Source organism: Moschus berezovskii, chromosome 26 (genome assembly GCF_049115385.1).
Source record: "Moschus berezovskii isolate FMDL1 chromosome 26, NW_MosBer_1.0, whole genome shotgun sequence".
Taxonomy (NCBI): domain Eukaryota; kingdom Metazoa; phylum Chordata; class Mammalia; order Artiodactyla; family Moschidae; genus Moschus; species Moschus berezovskii.
In genome coordinates, this window is record NC_142485.1 from 35,236,629 (window position 1) to 35,246,634 (window position 10,006).

The following is a 10,006-nucleotide window of genomic DNA, read 5'->3' on the forward strand; positions in this document are numbered from 1 at the left end:
ATTTCTAAAGATAAGCTCCACTTCTCCTCAGTGGTTATTTTTAGGTACTTTACAAAGAACAAAAATAATTCTGAAAATGTTAGAATTCAGGTTTCTAAACATTGTCAGGCATGAAAGAACAAGCCAACCTTAAAATTCTCTCTAACACAAATAATTCCAGCAATATGGAAGCTTTTTCTGAATCCTCTTTCTCTGACTATTTGTACAAGTATTGCATGTTGTAAACACATGTTGATGCTTTAAAATTCAATATGGTAGATCCACTGCGTTTCCCATCAACAACTCCCTGATGTCTAGTCTAACAACTATCAAAAAATAAATGAGATTTGTGGGTCTGATCTTGCTTGGAGCATATGTTTACTGATTTCTCTGACTCTCTGGTTTATTTTCATGATATTCAACATAAATTTTCTTTCTTTCTAATTTAAGCAAGTTTGCAAAGTTATTTTTTAAACATTTTTTTAGATTTGATCTTCTCTTTTAGAAAATGAAAACTCCATTGATGCTTTAAAATACAATGTAAAATGTTTCCTAATTTATATACCTTTGTAGTGTTATATGAGTGCATAAACTGAAAATTCATTAAGCTATGGACTTGTAGTTAGTGCATTATTATATATATATAAGGTAAACTTCCATAATTAAGTTATTCTTGATGTTAATAAAAATTCCCATTAATAATGAATGTTTCAAGTGATGATTGTCTGTTATTTATTTAAAAGGTGCTAATTTGGTGATAGCAGTGTTGCAAATCTGAAATATTTTGTCAGGCTTGCATCACACCAGGCCTCTGTTCTGTTATTTTAAAAGGGAGGTAGCTATTAATGCTACTCTTTTTTTATTCTTATTTTTTTTAGTTTTACTCTTAAAGACAACTTAACCTTAAATTATGGCATATAGTAGTAACATTCTCCATTTGCAGTTTAATATCAGACCTAAAATTACACAAATAATAGCGGAGAAGGCAATGGCAAGCCACTCCAGTATTCTTGCCTGGAAAATCCCATGGACAGAGGAGCCTGGTGGGCTACAGTCCATGGGGTCGCTACTAGTCGGACAAGACTGAGCGACTTCACTTTCACTTTTCACTTTCACACGTTGGAGAAGGAAATGGCAACCCACTCCAGTGTTCTTGCCTGGAGAATCCCAGGGATGGCGGAGCCTGGTGGGCTGCCATCTATGGGGTCACACAGAGTCAGACACGACTGAAGTGACTTAGCAGCAGCAGATCATTCAAACTTACAGTAGGCATGTATGTACATGTATATATTTATGCATCTGTTGTTGTTGTTCAGTCCTTAAGTCGTGTCCAACACATTGTGACCCCAAGGACCGCAGCTTGCCAGGCTTCCCTGTCCTTCACTATCTCCCAGAGTTTGCTCAAACCTGTCCGTTGAGTCAGTGATCCCATTCAACCCTCTCATTTTCTGTTGTCCACTTCCATTTATGCATTCAGTTCAGTTCAGTCGCTCAATCATGTCTGACTCTCCGCGATTCCATGAATCACAGCACGCCAGGCCTCCCTGTCCATCACCAACTCCCGGAGTTCACTCAAACTCATGTCCACAGAGTTGGTGATGCCATCCAGCCATCTCATTCTCTGTCTTCCCATGCATATAAAACAGCAAATTACCTGCTACTTTGACATAAGAAAAATATTTTAGGTGGACATTGGTTAAAAATGAAACAAAGTAAAACTCATTTGCCTTCAAATGGGTTGCAATGTTGCTGAAAATCAACTGACTTCACGCTGTATACATTCTTGTCTTCGGATTTTTTATTTCCAATTTTGTTACTCCTCTTGACCTAGTTGGCAAATACCTTCTTTTCACTTCAAAATAACCTATTAGCTGATAAAAAACTTTTCTGTATTATAGGATTAGGCAAAATTTTATGCAAGATTAATTGCAGTTATTGTCATCAAGTATCACACCTGACGAGTCCCAGAGCTGGCGCTCTGAATTTAATGAGCAGAGTATTTCAGTTTTTTATTGTAATTCCATGTAGTCTATCTCTTTCTAATAATATGACACTGTCATTGTTTTACTGTGTCTGGGTTTGATAGGATGGAGAATTTATTTTTGAAGTTAAAAAATGTTGTAATGAAAGAAATTGAGAATGTTTTTCTCCCTAAAACAAAAATGTCTAAAGGTTACTAAGATATAACTGTGTATATGCAATCTTAATGTTCTATCCCAAACAAGAGTGACCTGAAGGCCCCTCTCTGCAGGAGGCATTTTTCTAGGCAGAGCCCTGCATGTCAGTGTAAATCAGGTCAAGTTCACACCACAGGAGGAATTTAGCTCACAGGCACAAGGACATTGCAGGCCAGTTCAGTGTGTGTGTTTATATGTGCTGCATTCCCATATATGACCCCAAGTATGGAAGGGGAAAATGTTTTCTCTTCCACACCTCTGGAGCTTTATGAGTCAGCTGGGTTCTGGTGGCAATGATGAAAAAACTTTTCAGAGTAAATATAAATATTCTTTTTTAAATATTTTATTGAGTTAAGTATATATAAGGAATATCCTGGCATACTCATTATAGCAGTCTAATTTCTATACATATTGTTCTCTGTCATTTTTCTTTAACATTGCAAATATTCATAAGTCATAACTACATAGCAGTTCCGTATAAAACTATAGTTTTTGGCTTTTCTTTGTTTGTAGAGGGAGAGGTTATTATTGGAGGATAGGTCAAGGGAGAAATGAGAATACACCAAACAAATATTCTCCTATTGGATGTTTGTTGTGTCATTCATAGCCTTAGCACAAATGTGCTTAGTGCAACTGGATCAGTCAAAACATACTTATTAATTTTCCATGGCTGCTGTACCATATAACATGGCGGCTCAACATAATACAGTGTCATCATCTTACATTTAAAGAGGTTAGCAATGCAAAATGGGTAATCCTGGGCCAAAATCAATATGCAAGAAGGACTGCATTTCCTATGGAGGCTAAGGAGAAGCATCTATTTCTTCGCCTTTTCCAGATTCTAGAGGCTACCCTCTTTCCTTGCCTTATATCTCCTTTCCATCTTCAAAGGGAGCAATGGCTAGTCTTTCTCACACCACAGTACTCTGAAGCTAACTCTTCCTTCTCCCTCTTCCACAAAGAAAGGGACCTTCTGATTACATTGGGTCCGCCCAGATGATCCAGAGCAATTTTCGTTTCAAGTTAATTATTGGCAAATTTATTCCATCTGCAAACTTAATTCCCATTTGCCACATAAAATAACATATTTACAAGTTGCTGGGATTAGGAAATGAATATCTTTCAGGATCCCTTATTCTGGTCTACATATTGAATCATTTCAGTAAAATTAGCGCCCTCTAATGGATGTGAGAGTTGGACCATAAAGAAGGCTGAGAGCGGAAGAATTGAGCTTTCTATCTGTGGTGCTGGAGAAGACTCTTGAGAGTTTCTTGGACAGCATGGAGATCAAACCAGTCAATCCTAAGGGAAATTAACCCTGAATATATATATTGGAAGGACTGATGCTGAAACTGAAGCTCCATTAATTTGGCCACTTGACTCAAAGTGCTGAATCATTGGAAAAGATCCTGATGCTGGGAAAAATTGAGGGCAAGAGGAGAAGGAGACGACAGAGGATGTGTTGGTTGGATGGTATCACTGACTCAATGGGCATGAATTTGAGCAAACTCAGGGGGATAGTGATGGACAGAGAAGCCTGGCATGCTGCAGTTCATGGGGTTGCAAAGAGTGGGACACGACTTAGTGACTGAACAACAAGAAGTGCGCTCTAATATAGTCTTATCTACATATTAATTTATGTGGTACCCATTTTAAATTTAATATGGTCAAGGTTGTGGCTTAGACTTAGTCAGGCTGCTGCTGCTGCTGCTAAGTCACTTCAGTCGTGTCCGACTCTGTGTGACCCCACAGACGGAAGCCCACCAAGCTCCCCCGTCCCTGGGATTCTCCAGGCAAGAACACTGGAGTGGGTTGCCATTTCTTTCTCCAATGTGTGAAAAGTGAAAGTGAAGTCGCTCAGTCGAGTCCAACCCTTAGCGACCCCACGGACTGCAGCCTACCAGGCTCCTCCATCCATGGAATTTTCTAGGCAAGAGTATTGGAGTGGCTTGCCATTGCCTTCTCCGTAGTCAGGCTATGTGTGGATATATATTTCATCTTCTCATCCTCCAGAACCAAAAAAATCTCTTTGTGCTTTGGGAAAACAAACCTCCTATAAGTAAACACTGAAAATTTGGTAATAGGCAACAAATGCTTGGGAGACTCTTGATTATTCTAGTTACATTTTTTTTAATTTACTTTTTTTAAATTGAAGGATAATTGGTTTACAGAATTTTGTTGGTTTCTGCCAAACATCAACATGACTCAGCCATAGGTATATGAGAAACCATCAGGAGTTTCACATCAAAGGGCTTGGGTGTTAATCCCTTTTGTCAATCATGTTTCCTCACACATCCCCATTGAAATCACTATTATTAAATGTCATTCTGATCATGCCATGTCTCATCTTAGTGTTTACCCTAGAATTTGCATAGATATACAACTTTCAAGCTTTCTGCTGCACTACAAAATTCCAGTCTATTGTACTGTCTGTATTTCTTGAACACGTCATGTTTTTTGAAGTTTTCTTTGATTTTGCAAATTTTTTGGCCTCTTTCAGATCTTATTGTTTTCCTATGAACCACATTGGTGGGTGGGTAATAAAAGAATAAAATTTTGAAAAGAGCCACATTACTCATTTATTTTTATAAAAAAAGAAGCCAACTCTTTATGACTTTTACAAGTGTATTTAAATCCATTTTAAGAATCAGTAAAGACATGAGAATGTAAGCATCTTGGATAATATTTCTCATAGTCAGAGAGCAAACCTTTGAAAAAAAGATAACTCAAATGTGCCTGACACATGCTTCTTCTAGAATCAATGCATATTCACTAACTTTTTACATTTACACATATTTTTACATTTACACATATTTTTACATTACAGGTATTACATTTTTTACACTTACATTTTACATTTACAGGTATTTCATACTAAAATTCTTACTAAAGCTTATAGACCTCTAAAAAATATTCTCAAATGAAAACTCTTTTTGGTTATATTTCCCCTCCTTATCCTGTAATGGCTATGGTCAATCAGCACTCCGAGAGAGCATTGTTCAGATTGCTACTTAACTGAGAGCACCGGAATGTGATTACAGAAATTATCCCTGACATAATTTCTCTTAGTCTTTTGTGAACGAAGTCTTTAGATTTAGAACTCTTATAATGATTCGAGGTATTTGCCTCAAATCACACTTAAAAATTGTCACATCAGACCATTTGGAGGTCTTTATATACATATATATATGTATATATATATATAGCCTCTTCTAACTTATGCTTCAAGTTTGACTTGTTTTATGAACAACAAAAGAACTTAACAGTTTACTTTTTTTGCCATAATAGTAATAAAAACTTAAGAAAAAAAGATAAAGCAACTACAAAACAAACTCACCCAAACTTTGGTTGAAGTCATTATGTGCTCTGAATCATTCAGTTCAGTTCAGTCGCTCAGTCGTGTCCGACTCTCCGCGACCCCATGAATCACAGCACGCCAGGCCTCCCTGTCCATCACCAACTCCCGGAGTTCACTCAAACTCATGTCCACAGAGTCGGTGATGCCATCCAGCCATCTCATTCTCCGTCGTCCCCTTCTCCTCCCGCCCCCAACCTTTCCCAGCATCAGAGTCTTTTCCAGCGAGTCAACTCGTCTCATGAGGTGGCCAAAGTATTGGAGTTTCAGCTTTAGCTTCAGTCCCTCCAATGAACATCCAGGATTGATCTCCTTTAGAATGGACTGGTTGGATCTCCTTGCAGTATAAGGGACTCTCAAGAGTCTTCTCCAACACCACAGTTCAAAAACATCGATTCTTCGGCGATCAGCTTTCTTCACAGTCCAACTCTCACATCCATACATGACCACGGGAAAAACCATTGCCTTGACTAGACGGACCTTGGTCGGCAAAGTAATGTCTCTGCTTTTTAATATACTATCAAGGTTGGTCATAACTTTCCTTCCAAGGAGCAAGCGTCTTTTAATTTCATGGCTGCAATCAGCATCTGCAGTGATTTTGGAGCCCAAAAAAATAAAGTCTGACACTGTTTCCACTGTTTTTCCATCTATTTCCCATGAAGTGATGGGACCAGATGCCATGATCTTTGTTTTCTGAATGTTGAGCTTCAAGCCAACCTTTTCACTCTCCTCTTTCACTTTCATCAAGAGGCTTTTGAGTTCCTCTTCACTTTCTGCCATCAGGGTAGTGTCATCTGCATATCTGAGGTTATTGATATTTCTCCCAGCAATCTTGATTCCAGCTTGTGCTTCTTCCAGCCCAGCGTTCCTCATGATGCAAAAGAGCGAAATGGCTGTCTGAGGAGGCCTTACAAATAGCTGTAAAAAGAAGAGAGGCGAAAAGCAAAGGAGAAAAGGAAAGATATAAGCATCTGAATGCAGAGTTCCAAAGAATAGCAAGGAGAGATAAGAAAGCCTTCCTCAGTGATCAATGCAAAGAAATAGAGGAAAACAACAGAATAGGAAAAACAAGAGACCTCTTCAAGAAAATTAGAGATTCCAAGGGAACTTTTCATGCAAAGATGGGCTCAATAAAGGACAGAAATGGTATGGACCTAACAGAAGCAGAAGATATTAAGAAGAGGTGGCAGGAATACACAGAAGAACTGTACAAAAAAGATCTTCACGACCAAGATAGTCACGATAATGTGATCACTGACCTAGAGCCAGATGTGAAGTCAAGTGGGCCTTAGAAAGCATCACTACAAACAAAGCTAGTGGTGGTGATGGAATTCCAGTTGAGCTATTTCAAGTCTTGAAAGATGATGCTGTGAAAGTGCTGCACTCAATATGCCAGCAGATTTGGAAAACTCAGCAGTGGCCACAGGACTGGAAGAGGTCAGTCTTCATTCCAATCCCAAAGAAAGGCAATGCCAAAGAATGCTCAAACTACCGCACAATTGCACTCATCTCACACGCTAGTAAAGTCATGCTCAAAATTCTCCAAGCCAGGCTTCAGCAGTATGTAAACCGTGAACTCCCAGATGTTCAAGCAGGTTTTAGAAAAGGCAGAGGCACCAGAGATCAAATTGCCAACATCCGCTGGATCATGGAGAAAGCAAGAGAGTTTCAGAAAAACATCTATTTCTGCTTCATTGACTATGCCAAAGCCTTTGACTGTGTGGATCACAATAAACTGTGGAACATTCTGAAAGAGATGGGAATCCCAGACCACCTGACCTGCCTCTTGAGAAACCTGTATGCAGGTCAGGAAGCAACAGTTAGAACCGGTCATGGAAGAACAGACTGGTTCCAAATAGGAAAAGGAGTGCGTCAAGGTTGTATATTGTCACCTTGCTTATTTAACTTATATGCAGAGTACATCATGAGGAACGCTCTGAATCATTACTAAGCACCAATGGGATGGTGAAGGAATCACAATTTGTTTATTGGGTTAAATGTTTGATTTCATTCCAATATATTTAATATTGACACTATTGTATTAATGTCAATTTTGGAGCTTAGTAACTTCATTTTTATGTTTCTTAATAAGGGATCTCCTATGAATTGAATACTTGGGACAGAATTTTTGACTGATTAACAGGATGTTGAGGCATTATTAAATGCCTTCTCCAGAGATTTTCTCTGAGTCATAGCTCTTTTGGCCAGTTGTGTTTGATTTCCTGCCCAAAGCTGGGTTGTGGAATCAGCATTTTGGAAACAAACTTTCTTTCTCAGGTAGGGTACTAACGAAATTGCTGGATGTGAAATAGCCTCATTGATGTCTGTCAACACCATGCACTATATGGAGATTGTTTATTTCCTTCCTTTGGCTCTGTGTGACAGTTCAAGTACAGAGAAATGCACACTCATGATCACCATGTAAAAAGGAATTTCTGCCCAGAAGCTGTTAAGAATCTGTTTTTCAATTTATATTTGTCATCATGACAGTTATAGTGTACATTGTTTCTTTTCTGGACTGTAGGACTCAAGGGCTAGATATGTCAGAAATCAATATGTAACAGTTATTGTCATCAATAATCCCCATGGAGAAACACCTTTAAGACCCACACTGGTTTGGCTCCTTCTTTGCCACAGGGTCCCCCGTGTGCCTGTAAGTTTTCCTTCTAGGATGTTATTATTGCTTTGTTTTCCTCCCAGTATTTCTCACAAATCATTATTCTTCTAACCTGAAGCTATTCTCCTCTATACAATTTACATCAGTAGAGTGGTTTTTATAATCATTTTTAGAACAATTTGTGTTATTAATTTCATTATGAGACATGAAGATTCTCAATTAACAGCCAATTCTTGATTAGTATCTTTTAAAGCAAATGTAAAAAATATTTCAAAGTTTCATTTGTTGTGTATGACAAAGCCATTGAGTATTCAGCATTAATTTTCACGAGGTATAGATAGGTTCAAACATCCAAAAACTTATTTGATCTTTTCCCTTTATTTGAAAGTTAAAATGAGACTATATTTAGAGAAGCTGAAATGATTGTATGCTAATTTGAACAGGTAGGTTTTACAAGTAATGACTTGTAAATTCCCTTTTTGATATCCTCTGAGAGTTGACTTCCATTATATGTGCCTTGTTCTTTCTCCAGGCCTGGAAAAAAGTGTAGAATTGATTTTTCACAAAGTGATATTTCTTCCTTCCCTGTGTTTGGAGACCCTTGTTATCTATCAGACAGTCCCTCTGAAACAAACTTGCATCCTCCCCCAGCCAGCTCCAGCTGGTCACCTTTATAGGTTGTGGGACTAGAACAGGAGGTGGAATGTGTGACTGTTTCTTCACTGGGTTTACAGTATGTTATTTATTTATTTTCTTTTGGCTGTGCTCAATCTTCGTTACTGCATGGGCTTTTCTCTAGTTGCGGAGAGTAGGGGCTACTCTCTAGTTGCAGGGCATGGGCTGCTCACCGTGGTGGCTACTCTTGCAGAGCATAGGCTCCAGGGCGCACAGACTTCAGGGGCTGTGGCACTTGGCCTCAGCTATGGCAGTTCCAGTCCTCTAGAATGCAGGCTCAGGGATTGTGGCGCAGGAGCTCAGTTTCTCCACATCACGTGTGATCTTCCTGGATCAGGAATTGAACCTGTATCTCCTGCATTGGCAGGCAGATTCTTTACCACTGAGTCACCAGGGAAACCCTAAGATATACTCTTAATACTTAGACATAAGCTTCCTGGTGGCTCGGATGGCACAAAATCTGCCTACAATGCAGTAGACCCAGTTTTGATCCCTGGATTGGGAAGATACCCTGGAGAAGGAAATGGTAACCCACTCCAGTATTCTTGTCTGGAGAATCCCATGGACAGAGGAACCTGGAGGGCTACAGTCCATGGGGTCTCAAAGAGTCGGATGTGACTAACACTTAAAATGTAAGGTAGACTTACTATTCACATGGGTATATATGTATATGCACATTAAAGTCATTTTAAGAAAGAGTTAATATTCAGTAAAAAATAGTTTAATTGAATTGCTACCATAATTTACATTTGTCACTGATGGAACCCACATGGCTTTTTCATTAACAATCTGAAATAGCACAGTGTGATAGCTACAGGGATTTCAATCATAAGCCTTGGAAGAAACTAATTCCATTCCAATCCAGTTTATGTCAACTCCGGCAAATATAACAGAAGCCTATATAATCACAACTGATTTGCTAAATTGCAAAAATAAAATCTCTACAAATATAATGTATACAGAACATGATTTCACATCTTTATATTCACATTAAATGTACCTATGAAACCTTGAAGCATGTTGAGCTATATTTGAGTTGGAGTATTTACTGTTGTTTTTCTCTTGATAAATAATGCATATTTTAATTAATGCCTCTCAATATTCTTCATTTTCAAGAACCCAAACACTTTTACAACTCTTTCTCAGCTTTTCCCAACTCAACAACAAGATGTGTTTCTCATCTACATAATTATAACAACATAC

At 38.4% G+C, this 10,006-nt stretch overlaps 1 non-coding gene across 1 annotated transcript; it reads right to left on the reverse strand.

The window, feature by feature from the left end:
- Window positions 1-8,734: 8,734 nt before the first annotated feature.
- LOC129549486 (small nucleolar RNA SNORD22) lies at window positions 8,735-8,856 on the reverse strand. Its single transcript, XR_008684582.1, has one exon. It is a non-coding gene; the product is annotated as a small nucleolar RNA SNORD22 (small nucleolar RNA).
- Window positions 8,857-10,006: the final 1,150 nt, after the last annotated feature.